Genomic DNA, 19673 nt, shown 5'->3' on the forward strand with positions numbered 1-19673 from the left:
GTCTAATACCTGGCATGATATAGATCCTCATATATATCCTGGAAGCATTGATTATGCAGATCTAGTCCTTTCAAAGAAAACACATACCTCCAAAAACAAAAAGAAAAAAAATTCAACAACCATATAGTCATCTGGAGCAAAATATCTGATTACAGAGACAGAAAGTGCTTTATGTACGTAATTTTTCAAAAGAAAAAAAATTACAAGCCAGCAGCAATGAAGCGCTTAGCACAGTTTCCAACCTTGCAGCGATTACATTTCAATCTGAGGCAGCAAGAAGATTCTGCTGATCGTAAGCTAATGAATGTCAAGGAGGAAAAGGCTTTCTTTCTTCTTTTAGCAGGTGGTTATTGTCTTTGAAATGAAAAGTCTTCAAGCTGGCTGGATTCCAAAATATGTCCCACAATCCAGATCCAGAGATAGGCAGTGAACATCCCCAATCCCCAAATATTTGATTAGGGTATATGTAAATCTATCCATGTTCCTGGCAGGGACTGAATCAGTGATGACAATATGGATTATGATGTTCTTGGAAAATCAAAGAGGTTATTTTATGGGGAGAAAAACTTGTGGAGTCAGGAGATCTAATACTCCTTGCTAAAGCAGATAATTTCTCTGGAAATAAAAAAAAAATGTGGCAATTCATGACAGACTCTAAACATTGCTAAACTATATAAATTTAATAATACAGCAAACAGAAATATATAGCCACTCAAATGTCTCCCAGTGATTTATTTATTGACTGATTTTTTCAAGCATTATTGAAACTCCCTCAGTCCAAATTAACAAAAGAAACAATACAACAAAAAAACAAGTAGAAAACAAAAATCTTAGAGTTCAGAGCTCCTCAAATCTATTAGAACAATTTAAGAGCTGAGTATCTGTCAAAACAACTGAAATACTAATGGGAGATAGCTGTCAGCTTATTCAGTTACTGTCAGTTTAGTCTGGAATGGTATCATTTTTGCTACTAGAATATGTGAATCAATGCCATATATTTCAACTAGCTGAATACTATTAATAATAATAACAGACAAGTAAATAGACCTTTGAAGTTGCAAAGTGCTTTGTATATGATATTTCTATAACTTGTGTCTATACATTACACTCTTATTTACTTCAATTTTTCCCCTGGACACAATGATGATAAGGAGGAGAAGAGAAAGAAAGAGAGAGTAGTAAAACAGAAAACAGAGAGAGAAAGAACTGACAGGGGAGAGAAAGCGGAGAGAGAGACAGAAAGAGACAGAGACAGAGACACACAGAGAGAGATGACAGAAACAGGCAGAGAGAGAGACAGAGAAAAGCAGAAACACACAGAGAGAGGCAGAGACAGAGAGAAAGACAGGGTGCCCAGAGGGAGAGACTATGGTATTTGTTATTTGTATAGCCTTGAGTAATTAAGTCATTTCACTCCTTGGGTCCTACTTTCTCCACCTGCAGAATGAAAGATTTGGTCAAGGGAGTTTAAATATGTCAAACTGCTAAGAAAGACTTGGAGAAAGCATTATCAGCCATCCACTAATTATCCGTGAAATGATTACATGGCCATCATGTCTGCCAGTGAATGCTAAATATCAAATGTTGTCAAAATGATGCCAAGTAAGACCTCTCTCATCTCAATAAAGAACTATGTAAATTGATCTAGAGTTTGCCAAGAGAATGACTGTAAAAAAATTTAATTCTTGTGTCTTTGTTTTCACATCTTTAAATTGGGGGGGGGGGAATAACATAATTTGCCATCTAAGAAGAATTATTTTGTGTGGGTTCAATACTTACCTTCTAAGAAAAGTTAATCTGTATAGGGTTCAAAACCCAAGGAAACCATACATATTTGTTTTTCTTACCTGTTAAAGGGTTAATTAAATCTCCTAAAAGACCAGTTTCCTAAGGATTTAGATAACTTTTTCAATTAGCTATTGTCAGTAATATCCATCTGTGAAGAAAGTAAGTGCTGAGTAATTGCATTGAAATGGTTTAATTTCTAGTTTGTGTAGAAAGGGTGGAGTAGAGGTAAATTTAAACTCCAAGGACATAGAAAGTCTGGCCTATGTCAGAGAAGTGAGAAATTGAGACATCTTTGAGGTAGAGATGTTTGAGAACACAGAGAGCTTATGATAGAAAATAGATGTTTATAAAAAGGAATTTCCATGATCTCAAACTAATACAGATTAAAATTTTGATTAGAAGACAAGAAGATTTAGTTTTTAGATCCACTATTAAAGATTATCATCTCAAAGATAGATTCTTTATCCTACAACTTCCAATGCAAAACTTGGATGAAGATGAGGGAAATGAGGAGATTTAGTGCTCACTTCCTGAGCTTCCACCATAGAAGACATGAATTGTTGACACAAGATATTTACATGAATTTAAAATTTATATTAAAAAAGAAATACACATTGAAATTATAATAGGAATTTGAGCCCCAACTGGCATCAGAGAGACAAGCATTGCCTCTCAGCCCTGAGATCAATTATTTTTCATCTTTGAATCAAACTCAGGGCTTCTTAAAAGACACTGAAAAGATCAGAGAATATAAGAGCTGGTCCTCAGTTATGCCCTGCCGAAGACTTAATGAGCCAAGCTGGAAATATTTGCAACTCAGAGACATCAACCAAAAGAAGAAATGGAAATTAGAGTGATGACAGTAGGGTGAGCTATCATAACCAGCAAACATCTCAGGACAGAGGACTCAAACTGAATCTATTGTTCATACTTAGCTCTTCAAAAGCTGAGGGAAATTCCCAACTGCTGTCTTCCCCTCCTCATAAACCAACATCTAATTTTTCTTATATTTCCCTTCCTCATACTTGTCCAAGAACAGACACTGTAATGTATTTTGTAATGGCTTTTACCTAAATGTTTTCTGTGATTTTGCCTCAAATATTAAGAGACCAGAGGTTAGTTAGAAAAATATAAATCTTTAGATTAAGACAAAACTCGAACATATATCTTAAAAATTAGAAATTTTCCTTGTTGGGAGCTCTGAACTATTTTGATTGTACAAATAATATTTTAAAATGAAGAAACAAGGACATAGAAAGGTTAAATGATTTTCAAAGTGTTATACTATTAATAAGTGACTGGAGTGGGGTTTGACCTCATCTTCCTGACTAGCCGCTGATGAGAGAAAATTTCTCTATTTCTGGGGACAAAAAATTAAAATGAGCTACTGGCAATAAAAGTTGGGCACAAGCAAAGTAGAGGAAAGAGACAAAGAAATTCATGGCATCTCAGATGAAAAAGACTCAAAACTAAATAGGAGTCTCTTCACAAACCCAAAATATGATCTTTTAATCAAGGAGGGATATTCACTATCATCTGTTCTAACCTAATCCATTTTTAGATATTTCTAACTGTTGCATCAGACTCAAATTTCTCTTGAAGTATAGATTGAGAGCTGAAGAGACCACAGATATCATCTAAGCTCACTCCCTCACTTTACAAAAAAAAAAAAAAAAAAGGGAAATGAACTCTTAAAAGATTATGACTTCTTGTGAAAGCATCTTAATAAATTGATGATGTATTTTTAATCATGTCTAATTGTTAAAAATGCTTAGAAAAATATTTTCTGAGTTTATATAATTTAAATAGTTTATATAATTTAAATAGTTTACACTGCAGTGGTCCTCAAACTTTTTAAATAGGCCAGTTCACTGTCCTTCAGACTGTTGGAGGGCTGGATTATAGTAAAAACAAAAACTCACACTCTATCTCTGCCCCTCAGCCCATTTGCCATAACTCAGCAGCTGCATAAACATCCTTAGCCTGCTGTATCTGGCCCTCAGGCCACAGTTTGAGAACCCTTGGTTTACAGGTACAATATGATAACCTATTTTTTTTTAATTTAAAAGATGTAATCAAATTTTCCATGAGAATCTACTTAAATAAGGTTTTATTCTGGCAGAACAGTACTTTAAATAGCCCATTGAAATTACAGTTTGACTTTAGTGGAAGAGACATAACCCAGATCACCTCAAATCATTTGGATCTCTATTTTATTATCTGTAGATGGAGGGAAGTGGTGGAATAAATCAAGTTTAAAAACTCTCAATGAATTGTTTTCAATTGATGGCTAACTGCTTTGATTTGATTATAAGACAGTTAAAGGACAGAATTTCTTCTGAAGCATATCCTGAGATATCACTACTTGTTCAGGAGAATCCAAGTGTGGTTCCATGTTGCAACAGAGCAGGAGGGCTAGGACAATACTAAAGAAGTCCCCACATCTCTTGCAGTAAGAAGTCAGGCCAACATTTGGGGGAATATCCTAATATGTAAAAATGATTAGGAACAAAATTAGATTCCAACATTAAAATTCTTTCTTTAATAAGAACTGAACATAAGGTGTTCTTAATGTTGCGTATATGTGTCAAGAACCCTTTTGGTAGATGAGTAAAGGTGACATCTACTAACAAATGTTTTTAGATGAATCAAATAAAATAGAATTACAAAGGAAATACAATTATCATGATATTAAATAAAGGTCATTTTTTTTCTTCATTCTTTATGAGGACCATGACATCAGAGAGGTAATGCCATGACATGCAAGTGAATTGGGTTTAAGTGAGGAAGGGCTACACAAAGTCAGACACCAGTTTAAGATCTCCTGACTTAGAGTTTTGCATGGATTATTTCATTTAATCTTTAAAACAATCCTGTGAAATAAATATACAGACATCTGAGTACTATAGTGGATAAAATGATACCAAGTCCTGAGATTAATTCTTGCCTCAATTGGTTTCTAGTTGGGTGTCCTGACAATTAGTGATAGTAATAGCATCTAATTCCCAGGATTTGGGGAGGATAAAATGAGATAGTATTTGTACAGCACTACATCAAGATGAGCTATAATTATTTTATCCATTTTCACAAAATCTTCTATTGGAGACCTAATAAGTCATCAGTACTATTTATAATTAAAGAAGATCCCTTCTAAGAAATATCTGACAAATGGTTAATATCAGCCTTTGTTCAAAATCCTCACTCTGGAGAGAACCAAGTTCATCCCAAATCACTCTCCTTTTAAATAGAAATAAATGTTTGGAAGTTTTTCCTTAGATGAAGCTTAAACTGACTTATTTGAAATTTCCAGCTACTGGTTCTAGATATGCCCTCTGTGACTAAGCAAAAAAAATAAAAATAAAATAAAAATAAATAAATAAACAAACAAACATACACACACACACACACACACACACACACACACATATATATTATATGAAGATTGATTTGAACTGGAGAGTGGAAAAGAAGACAAAAGATATATTTATGTTCATTGAAAAATAAAATTAAGCAAAAAATTTATATATATATATAAACATATATAAATATAAATATATATATATATATATATATAATCCCCTTTATATAGTACAGCTCTTCAAGCACATAAAGGTTGCTATTATCTTCCTTAACACATTTTCTTTTGTCCAGGCAAACCATTTCTAGTTTCTACAATTGACACAAAAGTAGCTTAATTTTGAATCCCTTCATTATTCTAGGTGCTTAATTCTACTCATATAGAAACTGAGGCATAGAAGGTATAAGTGACAGCTATAATTATAGCTTATTAATTAATGTTTTAGAAACTGGACTTAAATTTAGATTTTTGCTGACTATACATATGCCATTCAACTATGCTGCTTCTCACTAAATGTTTTTGCTTAATTTTATTTTTTCAATTAACACAAATATATCTTTTGTCTTCTTTTCCACTCCCCAGTTCAAATCAATCATCACATATTTATAAGCTGTGTGACCCTGTAAGTCACAATTTCTGTGTACCTTCATTTCCTCATATATAAAATGGGGATAATAAGAAATTTATCCCCTAGGTTTGTTGTGAGGATTAAATGCAATGATTTTTGTAAAGTAAATAACAACATCTGATCTTTGTTCCTTTCTACTCTTCTATATTCCTTGGGACACCCTCACCTTAAAAGAGAAAGAAAAAACTCTAATAAATTTGAATAGTTAAACAAAATTAATTCTTACATTGGTCATGTCCAACAATTATATGCCTCAGTCTCTATCTCGAGCTCATCATTTGTCAGGAAGTGGGATACATGTTTCAGTATGAGTTCTCAGGAAAAATGGTTGGTTACTTTGATGAGAGTTCTTAAGTCTTTCACAATTGTTTTTATGATATCGCCCTTATCATATAAATTATTCTGATACTACTCACAGATTCAATTCATACAATCCAATTTAATTCAATAAACATTTATTAAGGCTATACTGTGTGACAGATACTGTGCTAAGAATTGGATATACAAGTAAGGAAATAAAAAAGACAGTCCCTGCACTCACAGAGCTTACAATTTAATATGGGAAAACAACACACAAACCCACATACACACACACACACACACACACACACACACACACATACAGATATAAGTGGGGAGGAAGGGAAGGAACCAGAGAATGCCTAATGCAAGGGCATACTATTACATGGAGTTGAAATCAAGCATTGCTGTAGAAAATGAAGAGTTACCTGAAAAATCCTGAATTTTCTAGAAAAGAAGACTTTGGAAAGAGTTTAATGCTCTGCCTTCTAGCCTTTCTGGGAGAAAAAAGTAGGGGGATTGAGGTGTTGAATCACTTGGCATGTTGATGACATTGCAGGTGATCAGTACCTAATCCTGGGGCTGCACAATGTTCTTAGAGTAGAAACCAAGCAGAATTACTTGAGGAAAATGGGAAGTTGTTTTACTTTTCTCTAAAATTCCATCATTTTTATAGCACAGTAGTGCTCCCTTTTCTTTGTATATCAGAATTTCTTCAGTCATTATTCAATTAATGTGCATCTTCTTAGCATCTAATTCTTTGCTTCCACAAAAGGAGCTTCTCTAAGTATTTTTTTTAATGTTGTTCAGTCATTTTTTAGTTATGTTAGACTTTTCATTTGAGGTTTTACTTGACTAGAATAGTTTGCCATTTCTTCCAGCTCACTTTCTAGATGAGGAAACGGAGTCAAACAGGATTAAGTGACTTGCCTAAAATCACACAGTTTAATAAGTATCAGAGGTCAGATTTGAATTCAAATTTTCCAGACTCTAGGCTCAGTGCTCTATTATACCTTCTAGTTGTTCATATGTATTTTTGTAGATGAGTCTTTTCCCTCTTTCTTTTACTTCTTTGGATTAGATATCTTGTATTGGTATCCCTGAGTCAAAGAGTTTGCACAACTTTGCAAGTTTGGCGACATGGTTCTCAATTGTTTTACAGGTCAGTTTGACTGTCATTAGCCTTGAAAAGAAAATTTTTGAGCCCCAGTGGCTACTGATTACCTCTAGGAATAATTGTAAGCTCCTATTTGGCATTTATAATTTTTCATAATATGGTCCCTTCCTATCTTTCTAGTCATTTGCTTTTTCCCCATTCTATGAACTCTGCTGTCCAGCCATACCAGCTCTTCATACACTACGCCATCCTATGTCTTTTTGCTTTTATATTTACTGTCCTCCATCCTAGAAATATTTTGCTCTTTCATCTCTACCTCTTAGCTTCCTTGGTTTCCTTCCAGGTTTGGTTTAAATCTTACATTCTGCAGTAGGCTTTACATATTCCTCCCAGCTGTTAGTTTCTCTCTCTATTCAATCAATATTTTATATAACTTGTGTGTCTATGCATACATATATATTATATGTATATAACATACACACAAACTGATTCTGTCTCTCTTTGTCTCTCTGTTTCTCTCTCTGTGTCTCTCTGTTTCTGTCTCTGTCTCTCTGTCTCTCTATCTCTCTCTCTCTCACACACACACACACACACACACACACACACACACACACACACAAAACATACACTCTCTCTCACACGGACAACTAGGTGGTACTGTGGATAGGGTGCCACAGCTGGGAGTCAGGAAGAGACATCTTCCTGAGTTCAATTCCAGTCTTTTTAGCTGTGTAATTGTGGGAGTCACTTAACAGTATTTGTCTTAATTTCCTTATTTATAAAATGAGATGGAGAAGGAAATGGCAAATCATTTCAGTGTCTTTGCTAAGAAAACCACAAATGGGGTCACAAAGAGTCAAACACAACTGGAAAATGATTGAAGAGCATCACACACACACACACACACACACACACACATATATATATATATATAATATGAGAAATATGTGTACATGTTTGCATATATATATATTTATTTATTTAATTGTCTCCCACCCATTAAATTACAAGTTCTTTGACTACAGAAACTATTTGATTGTAAATTGATTGACTTTTTCAGATGAAGAAAAACCTTCTAATAACTAAAGAGATAGTTAAGAACCCTTCAAAGTACTAAGGAAAGAATAATAATTACCCAAACAATTTTTCATCTAATATCATTCGTTAAGATCTCTTCACTGAAAATTACCATTAAAATTCTCTTTTATTTTTCAAAAGAAAAATCCTTCTCTAATCCCCATGAGACTTAGAAATTTACTAAAAATCTGTTTAGGAAATTGAAGGAATGAATATCAACTTAGCTTCAGCAGTCACTCTCCAAAGTCCTTTAGTCAACTGAAGTGGCTGAAGTCCTTTGAACATTCTGTTTAGAGAGTTTCCCATTCATTCCCAAAATAAATGGATTAGAGTCTCAGAGGCTGTTCACTCCAACCCCTGGCCTAGGGAGGATGTGTCTTGCTCAAAGTTACTCAGCTTGTAAGTCTCAGATGAGGGGGTGTTAGGGGATGCAGTGGATAAAATACCATGTCTGGAGTCAGGAAGTTTTATCTTCTTCAGTTCAAATCTAGCCTTAGTTACTTACTAGCTGTGTGACCCTGGGCAAGTCACTTAACCTCATCTCAGTTTCCCCATCTGTGAGCTGGAGAAGGAAATTACAAGCCACTGTTTTTGCCAAGAAAACCCCAAATGGGGTCACAAAGAGTTAGATGACTGAAAAGCAACTGAACAACAAAGCTTCGGAGGCAAGATTGAATCTAAGTTCCAAACTCCAGAGACCAAGTTCTCTCCATGTATTATATTGCTTCCCAAAATAAATAAATAAATCATCACATTGTACCATTTTTGGCTGACTAATTTGAATCATTAACATTTTCTCCATCATTTTCTTAATTCTAGATAATCAAAATAACAAATCATGACTTGACTTGTGGTCTTTGCTTAATTTTGAAATATAAATGTTCAAATTGAAAATTAAACAATACTCTCTAAAGAGATAGTTTGAGCTAGTTGCAGAATACTCCAAAGTACAGGGACTCTGAAGGGAGGGGAAGCCCCTGGATAAATGTCATGTGATTTGTGAATTTAAAAAAATAAAACTTTATTTCAATCTCATTGGTTTCCTTTGTAATACTATGCATTTCATTTTAGCCATTTAACAATATTTTTGAGAAAAGGTCTAAAGTCTTCAAAAGACTATTAAGAGGAGATTCATGGCATACAAAAAAGTTAAGGAAACCTCTATTAAGACTTTTTTCATATTTTTATTCTCTGTACCTTGTACAGACTATTAAACAGCTTTAAATTTCACTAAGACTTTTGGGACATGCTTGTGGAAGAAAAGCTAATTGAACATAAAAGATAAGGTGTTAGATATTATGATTTCCCACTGTGTGAGCAAAGAAACTCAGTTCCAAAAGGCTAAATTTCCATTTAGAATTATATCATGAGGTAGTAGAAGAAATCAATATACAATTGTATTTTATGAATCTTATTTGAATACTTTAATCATTAGGCCATGAAGATAAAACTCCATGATGTCCTTCCTAACATTGATGCATGATTCAATTAGGTACACTTCAGGATTCCCCCCTTCCAAAGCTTTCTTCCCTCCATGGTTAATTTGGTAGATATCGTAAAGGACAAAGAGAAGTATAAATTAATTTAAACAATAAATAATATCCAGTAAATATTGTACTCCTCAAAATTAAATTTCAACATTTAGATTTCTATTGGCCCTTTTTTCTGCTAAAGATGTTCAGAAATCAATGTTAATTCCCCAATTTTGTTAGGTTAGAAGCAATGTTGGTGAGCCAATAGGTTAAGCTAGATTTATTTTCCCAAAGGCAGGCATGATTTTCAAAGGAGTGTAATGATGAAGCCAATAATATGTAATTAAAACGATTATATCTAAGGTTCACTTTTGTTTTAAGACTTGAGTATATGTGGAATCACATGTACTTTCTCCATGTTGGGATGCTTCTTGGAAACAGACTTGCCTTTGAACTCTTATCAAGTGGTTGTTTTAGAGAAATAAAGAAATAGAAACTAGGGAACATAGGATGGTAATACTAGCTTTTGTTAATATCTTGCATTGAAAATAAGGAACCTTAATCATTTATATTTCAATAAAATTTATAATGTGGCTCAGAAAATATTTCTCAAGAAGACATTAATTCCATTTCATCCTTACATCTTATTTTGACATTTGCCACTTCCTTTCCTTTTGGAATATCTACATTGTCTTGAGAGTACCAAGAAAACTCATAAAATCCATAAAGTCTCTTTTTAGAGCAAGAGAAAAGTGTTTGAAGGAATCAAGGTTGGTTTGAGAATTCTGATTTTGGCATTACATCAAATTGGGTCAATCAATGTGACATAATGCTTTTTCCCATAATAAAATATACCATCTTACATAGGTATTAGAGACCTGTTCATACACCCAGCTTACAAATACATATGTGTGAATCAATGCAAATCTCCAACAAAGAGAAATGAATGGGGTAAAAAAAAACAAAGAAAAAAAAAAGCAATGACTTTTACTATGGGAGCACAAACAGGACAGAAAAATGTACATTTCTTATATTCAAACTTGGTTTTTTTTGTTGTTTATGCAATACTACTATTATGCTAATTGCATACTAATATGCTGCCCCTGAGGACTTCTAGTAAATATGAGGTGAGAGCCTTTTCTCAAGGAGGCAGATTTCTTTGAAACTGACTTAGGGCATTTTGTTGTTGCTGTTGTTGTCACTGTTTTAATTATGATGTCACAGTGATACCCCCCAGAGGGGCAGATTGGCAGATTGAGAGTTATCCTTACTCTCTCTAACTGGTTACTGATTTCACATTAAGTAGTAAGTACATGGCAGGTAGACAAGCAGAAATGAAATTGTTTTTCTTTTGATATTTTCTCAAAAAGATTTTGGACAGTACCACTTGAGTATAAAAAATATAAAAAAAGCTTATATATATATGTTTATAGTCAGGTATATGTATGTGTGTATGTGAAACAGAGAAGGAAGAGAAAGAGGAGAAAGAGAGAGAGAGAGAGAGAGAGAGAGAGAGAGAGAGAGAGAGAGAGAGAGAGAGAGAGAGAGGAGAGAGAGAGAGCTCATAGTGATATGTTGTGTACAGCTTCACTAGGTGGAGCTCTTGGCTGCCTGTTCAAATGCTGACCATTGTCTACTAGAGACAATTTTTCTTTGTTTGAAAATTTACAAATCATCAATGAAAATGCCTCTGATGAAAGTTTTAGGATTGAAGTCAGTGCCTCACAATACTTCTTTCCTTTAGGGAGGGGTTTTGTGGCCTCAGTCCCTTTGTTTGTCTAGAAGCTCTTTTCTTGTACCCTCTCCATTCAACAAATTTCAGGGTAAGTGTAAATACTTCTAGTTACCTAGTGATTCAACATCTCCTAATCTGTACACAACCCAGGCTTTACTGGAGTTTGGGTGCAAAGGAGAAAGGGAAGGAAGGCAAGAAGAAAAAAAAAGAAAGACAAAAGGAAGGAAAAATGAAGAAAGAGGGGAAAAAGGAAGGATAGGTGAAAGAAAGGAAAAATGAGGGAGGAAATGAGAGAGGAGAGGGGAAAAGAGAAGGGAACAAGTATTAAAGGCCCACTATTGCCAGGTATTATATGAAGTGATTCACAACATTATATTTTTCGAGGATTGCTTAAAAAAGAAGAGGAAAGAAAGAAAGGATTAAAGGAAAAGGAAGGAAGAAAATATAAGATGGAAAGAAAGAAGGAAAGAAAAAGAGGAAGTGAGAAGGGAAAGAAGGAAGAAAAAATGGGAAATTATTTCCACAAACTTTTCAGCATGTAGGCTGAAGACTGGATTTATTTTCTTTATATGATACTGGTAACAAGACTTCCAGTAATGACACTAAATGTTATTTTTAAGCAGAGTGAGTTTTGCTGCTTCCAGATGTACAATGATAAGAGTTATTAGGAAAAGTCCAGCAAAAAAAAAAATAATAATTCCCTGAAAATTTTCCCACCCCATCCCATGCCCTAAAAGAAAAAAAAATCGTACTCTAGTCCCAAAACTTCAATGACAGCAACTCAGATAATTTTAGGGTGTTAGGGATTTTGTTGATACTTCCTCCCCAACCCGACCTCCCATTTTTGTCTTCTTAAATTGGAGGTGGGGGGGGAATAAAGCAAAGTGCTTCTTTCCCTGGCATGCTCCTTCCCTTTTTTCTACACTCTAATGACATTTGGCAGGCTCGGCTGTGTAATGCTTGGCTGGTTTTATTGTTGTCTGCTCCCAGTGGGGAATAGTTGACACTGCTCTCTGTTTTCAATTGATATCCATTTTCAACAATATTGCTTTCTATTAGATTCCTGCACAGTTTGTGCCAGGCAAACTGAATATTTACTGTGCTGACCTCAAAGCCTTCAAGTCAACAAACACTGGAATAAGCAAAATATGCATTTTCAGATCAGATGTTTTCAACTGCCCCCTTTCAAAATTATTATTTTTAAATGCACTATGAACTGCAGATTAAGAAATATTATATTGCCACTTATGTCAGTTCATTTTTATTTATTTATTTTGCATGTTTTAAATAATGGAATTAAACCTTATGAGAATAAAGCAGCACAGCCCCTACCTATCAAGGTTAAGAGCATTTCATCCCCCCCCCCCATATTTAGCAATCCCTTCTCAGCAATATAGCATGTTTGTTCATAACTGTTTAATGGAAATACATTCAGCAATATCAAAGAGATTAGATTCACTGAATCCTGACAGGACTAAAATATGGACAGCCATTTCAAAGCACTTAAAACAGCTAGGGCTTGGGATAGAGCACAGACATTTAGGCTATTCGTGCTTGTACTATTTTTAGCAATGTTCCTAAGAAGAAGCTGCAGATTTTAGGATGTGAGCAGCATGAACTATTGGAATCTGGTCCAATATACCTAGTCAATTAGAAATGGCATACAATTCTAACCTAAGTGGAAATAAACTTCTGTTATAGTGTCTGCATAGAGAAGAGGGGTGAGTTAAGGCAATTTACCCGAGCCTAATCAAGGTGAAGAAATCTGTTAGTAAGGCAATATTCTATAGATATTACTGTCCGTGTTCAGCAGTCTTGCCATAAATCTCTTTGTTAGAATTTTAAACTATCCATTAATGGTGCAAAGTCTTCTACTAGCTAACAAACTTTTGTAAAGGATTTCTCATATTTATCAGTATTATAGATATGTATTATTTTGCAACGAGTCTCAGGTTGAACAATTATTGTATTAATTCATTCTTTGTCCATCAACTACTTGTTAAATGCTTTCTCTAGGTGAAACATTGTGCTAGGTGATAGGAAAAGATTCAAGGAAAAATAAGATACCAACCTGCCCTTATCAAGTTCACAGTCTTGTGGAACACTGAGTCAAATTCTTAATGTATGAAAGATTTTACTCAGCTATAGTTTTATTTCTTTTGCACCTCCATTTACATATGTATACATATGCATATGTGTATATAGTTTCAATATGTGACTATGAACATTTGCATTAAAATTGCAAATCCAATGCTATACAATTAATGTGGAAGACTTAAGGTATAAATTGATCAGAATTGCACAGAATAAGCAGACATTGATGGGTTGCATTCTCATAATGGCAGAGAATACCCACATCTATGATTTTATTATAGATCCATTGAATCAATGTAATATTTGGACACACCAGATTGTGTAATAATGGTGTAACTTTCAAGGTACCGTAGAAAATGTGGTTAAATAGGAAACTGCACAAAATTGACAAGCATTTTACCAACATGGGACCTTTTTTCATTTGTACTATCTTTAGTAATTATAATTGGAAGCCAGGTATGATAAAAGCTGTCCATTGTGGCTTTCGATAGCTACTTGATGGAGTAGGAGTGAGGAATTGTGAGAGTCTAAAACCTTTTTCAGCTCTATGGAAAAAATACTACATAAATTCAAAGAATTCAAGTCATTCATAGGAATCAAGAAATATTTGTATTTAGACTTACTTTCTCTTTTGAGAAAACATACTGCATTCTTTATCTCCAGATACATCTTTGGAGTCTCAGTGGGGTAAAAAAATGCAGCTGAGTTATAAATCAGGACTAACTGGAATTTAATAGCTAATATTGGACTGGTATAATGATAACATGAGTCAGTGGAAAGAATATTGGACCAAGAATCAAGAGCCCTGGGTCTTAATCCTAGGAAATTATTATTTTTTAATATTAGGCAAATCAGTTTATAGGATCATAGGATTTTAAGCTATTAAGGAACCTTAAAAATTATTTGGTCCCATCCTGTCAATTTACAGATGAGTAAATTGAGGCCAAGAGAAGGTTGAAGAGACTGCCCAAATTTCATCATATAGGTAGATGCTGCTGCCTCCATCACCAATGATGATGATGAAACTGATGGTTCATATTAATATATTCCTTTAAGAGTTGTAAAACTCTGTATTTATTTCATATTCATTTGAGTTAGATATTATTCTTTTGAATTATCCCTATTTCAGGGATGAAGAAACTGACTCTTAGGAAGATTAAGTGATTTATTCAAAGTTACATAGATACCAATGTCTGAGACTAAATTTCATCTTAGGTCTTTCTATCTCTAAAATGTACACATCCTAGGAGGGTCAGACTCTATGATAAGGTCCTCTGCCTCCACATCCTTTGTTCTTTTCGTCATGTAGCACTACATGTTCTGTCTCTTTACAAATCTTTGGTTACCTATCTGAAAAAAGAAAGAGAGGGGAGTAATACAATACTCTTCCTGTCATCTACCCCAAGTGAAAGAATGAGACCAGTAAGTGCATGGGAAAACAATGGAGCTCCAAACACTTGTGACAATAATAGCCTGGAGAATTTGAAAGTGAGTTAAGTAAGGTAAGATAATTCTTACCTTTCCCTTTTGATTGGGTGCACAATATTTACAGATTTTTAAAAGAACTTTGGATAGATAGTAAATTCTGCTCATAATTTCTTGTATTACACTTGTTTTGATTTTCAGTGAGGATTGTTTTCCACTTAGCTATGGGACAGCCAAGGCAGTATCTCCTTCTTGATAATGTATGCTAGAGAAGTTTCTCTCAAATATCTCAGGTAACAAAAATATTTTTTCATTCTTTTTTGAAATGTGCAGAAATACATAAGTTCTACTCAGAAGGAAACACTCCTTTTGAAGCCTTCTCTAAGATATTTTGTTCTCTGACTACATATATGATTTTCTTTATTTCTATTAAGTAATCTTGAAGATTCCCTAGACTAAAGCCACCTGCCATTGGCATCAGAAGCACAGGTTCAAATCTTATTTTCTTCATATTTTTGTAATATTGAGCAAGTTATAATAATAACTAGCATTTATATATATATACATGTGTATATATGCAAACAATTATATATATATATGTATATATATATATACACACATATAGCTTTAAAGTGTTCAAAGTGCTTTACAAATATAATATTCTTTTCAGCCTAAAAACAATCTTGTGAGGTAGCTATATTTTAGAGAAGAGGTAAGAATGACTTACCCAGGATCACACAGAAAATATCTTAGGCTGGATTTGCGTCTAGATCCACTGTGCTAGCTAACACTCCAACTTAAACTCTGTTCACTCCCATTTCCTTTTCTGTTAAATGAAGGAGTTGGACTAGATGGCCTCTGAGGTCTTTTCTATATCTACATGTTCTGTCTTCTTAGATTTCTAGTAACTTATCTAGAAAAAAAAAGAGGGGGGAGAAGAATAATTCCTTCCATATCATCTACCCTAACAGGGTGGCTGAGAGAACAGTATGACAATACATGGATGCCCAAATGGCAACAGAATTTTATGGTTCCTGTGATTTCTGTTTTAGTTTGAAAGGGAATGATTAATCATCAGGGTACTAGAATGAAAATAATCTGCTGATTAATACTAAATATAAGAATAATCATGTGAAGATTTCTTTTTTGCCTTGGCAAAGATAGAACTAAAAATGGAAAATTTTAATTTTAACAATAAAATGATTAATGAAATTTGTCATATCATGCTATTATGTTAATTGATTATTACATTATTGGTTAAAATTCTAGAAATACATAAATAAAATCTGTTTTGAATTGATATTGATTGAAACAAATAAGGGAAGAAGGGCATTGTGGAGAAGGGAAGGAAGTGAAAGCCATATTCTTCTGATAGTTTAATAGTAATGGAATTTTGAATCTGATTATATACCTATGAAGCCCATGTATTTTTTGGGAGGTGTGGGTTAAGAGTTGAGTAATGTGCCTGCTTCTTCCTTCCCCATATAATCTAACTGGCAGCTTCTTTGACTCACTACCTAATTTTTAGAAGCTCAGGATCTCTATTTTTCCTGACTTGGAATATAATACTTATTTATAGTTACAATGTACCATAGACTACAAATTACTTTCCTTTCCTGGTGTCTTAAACCTGTGCAAGAAGTGATTGATTCTTTCCTTTCCCCTTCTAGAAACCATCCCACTCAATTTAAATAGCCTAAACCTAAACCCTGGAAAAGACAGTGGATGAATAAACAAGCAGGGTTCCTGCTCAAAACTTCAAAATTCAAAGGAGGGGTTCTAGTGTAAGCAGAAGATAATGTAGGGAGAGAGCAGCTTGGCAGGACTGTCTGACAATAAGACACTTGCTTGAATGGTACAAGAAAGAGAAGTTCCATTATTTTCTATCAATATTGTAATGATGATGACCTACCCATGACATCTGGAATTGTGGATAAGAATTTCTGTATAATTTAAGAATCAAGAGAGGTGCATTTAATCTTTAAAATACCCTCAGAGATTTATTTTATAGGGACCCATATAGAGAATCGGTCTCCTGGGAAAGGGTTAAGGCCCTAAGAACAAGTTTCTTAAAATAAATATTTTGTGCACATATTCAGAGTAAGAAGACTGAAAAAAGGGATTAAAATAAAAATGATAGAAAAAAAAACCTGGATTACTAAGTTAGCTTCTAGGACTCGTAGTCCAGGGAGGGAAGGGCAGGCTAGCAAAGGAGATACCTGGCCAGCTAGCTGGAAGAATCACTTCAGAGTCAGAGGTAGCAGCTAGGAGATTTATGTGAGGTTCTAGGAACTGGTAATGGCAGAGATGTCAAAATCAGCAGAACAATCTGTGCCAGTAGAGTAGTACTTACTTTTCTAGTCTCTATTTCTGTCACAGCATTATGATAAGGCTCAAATGAGATAGTGTAGCTAAAATTCTATGTAACCTTTAAATCATATATTTCTGGAAACATCTTTAATTTCTATGCAACAACTTCTATTAACATACTTATTCAACAAATCTTCATCAAATATCCACCTTAATTTGTCATTGTAGAAGATTAAAATAATAACAAAGACAAGGGTTTAAACTCCAAGGGAAGAGACAGAGAAAGAATGGAGAATCTTTGATTGCATACTTAGATCCTGATGCTACTAATCTTGTTTAAGATGAAAACAAAAAAACCCTGAGGTTCAGGGTAGAGAAATGACTTGACAGAGTTATGCTGTCAGTGTATATCATATTGCAGGATTTGAACATTATTCCTGGCTAGTCATCACAGTGGAGAGAAAAAGAACTCATTAAAGCTAAAATTAAGCATAGGAGAATAATTTGAACAAAATTAAATTGTTCATTATTATACACTCTGATTTGGCACCCAGTGCCTTTTATCTATTATTCCCACCTTGATTTCTTTTCCAACTTAAAAATCACAATTCTTCCTATCTTTTCCATAGTCTGACCTCCTTTTTTCCCCCATGAACTAGACTTATTTATTCAAACCCATCTACTTTCCCTTGCTTAGGTTTTGCCCCCTTCCTGATATGTTTTTGCTCATTACCAACATCCATCACTTTTTGGCTTCAGAATTACCTTGTATAAGAATTTTAGTGATCAATGGCACTCCATTGTGATGATCTCTTTCTTTGTTATTCTTTAATCTTTGTATTGTGCAGATAACAAGTATTAAGATTTTACTTTTCTTCTCTGTTTTATGAGTCTTTTCTTTACATTTCAGTTGTAAGCACCTTGAAGACAAGTGCCATGCTTTCGAATTGTTTTAATTATACATGGGACTAGGTGGTCTCTGAAGTCTCTTCCAGGTGTAGAGCCAACGATCCTATTTTTCTTTATTATTGTTTTAATCTTCCATGGTGACAAACTCCAGCAGATGTTTGATAAAGATTTGTTGAATTAGTATGCTAATAAGAGTTTTAATAGGTCACACTTACAGATCACATTATTGCTACAAAGTGTTTTATACACATTGTTTTATTTGCTTCCCACAAAAACCTGGTGAGGTAAATAACAATATATGTCAGCAGCTCTGCCTAGTAGTTGTAGAAGTAAAACATTAGAGAGATGAACTGGTGCGTCTAATATTACACCATTTCTAAATGATAGAGCCAGCACTCAAATACATCTTTAAACTCTAAACTCTATTCCCTTTCTGCTAATTAAATGAAAAAAAGACAGGCCCCAGGTAAGAAATCACATCTTGGGAAGAAATCAATAGAATTTCTCAATCATATGGAATAAATAAGGAAGAATGGAGAAGTCCTGATTGGATACATATTACTGATGGAGGCAATTTTTTTCCTTAGGGGCTCAGGAAAGCTCACATCCTAGGATATCATGGTAGGAGTATGGTACCTAGGCAGGAATATTCTCCCTTGCTCAACTCCTTTCCCTCTCTAACTCTCTTGAGTATTGGTTTCTGTCACGAAGAATGAGAATCAGAGCCCCCATGTTTTCACATTTATTTTCTACCGATATGTCTTAAGTCTGATGCCTTCCTATTGTTATTTCCAATTTATCCTGTAGAAAGCTTGTTTTCTAGTTATTTGCATATTATTTTCCCCATATCCCTCTGAGCTCCTAAAGACCATGGACTGTCTTTTGTCTTTCTTTATAATTCCATTTCTTAGCCTAGTATTGAAAGTTGCCCTGGCATGTAGACTATTGATAAAAAAAAAAATTGCTATCAAGGAGGAATATTGCATCACAGGTTTTGGCTTAAGAAGAACGAAGCATCTGACTTAATAAACTTAATAAACCCAGATTAAACGTGGCCAATCTGAGCAAAGATAGGAGTCAAAAATCTACCAGTACTGGTAACAAAGAAGAGCAACTATAGTTATTCTGCCTCTCCTCCTCTATTTCAAAATAGTCAATTCAACAAGCATTTAAGAAAAACTACTATGTAACAGGGCACTGTGTTAAATACTAGTATATAAAGGAAAAAAACAGTCCTTATCTTTTGGCCCCTTATGTTTATCAAGTAGAGCTTATTTCTTGATGGGGAGAGCACAGAAATACAGCACAGAGATGTATATAAATACACATATTATCCATACATACAAATCCACATATAGAGTTGTACTTATATGTATATAAACTAATAAACACAAATAATACAAATGCAAACAAAATACAAAGAATAAATAGAAGAATAGGAAGATATATGAACTGAACCA

The 19673-nt window shown here is 34.1% G+C and overlaps 1 pseudogene; it reads left to right on the forward strand.

Moving 5' to 3' along the window:
* The first annotated feature begins 216 nt into the window (after window positions 1-216).
* The window catches only part of LOC141549387 (large ribosomal subunit protein uL3 pseudogene), a 35648-nt pseudogene continuing 16191 nt past the window's right edge, over window positions 217-19673 (forward strand).

This window comes from Sminthopsis crassicaudata, chromosome 1 (genome assembly GCF_048593235.1).
Source record: "Sminthopsis crassicaudata isolate SCR6 chromosome 1, ASM4859323v1, whole genome shotgun sequence".
In the NCBI taxonomy this organism is placed as follows: Eukaryota; Metazoa; Chordata; class Mammalia; order Dasyuromorphia; family Dasyuridae; genus Sminthopsis; species Sminthopsis crassicaudata.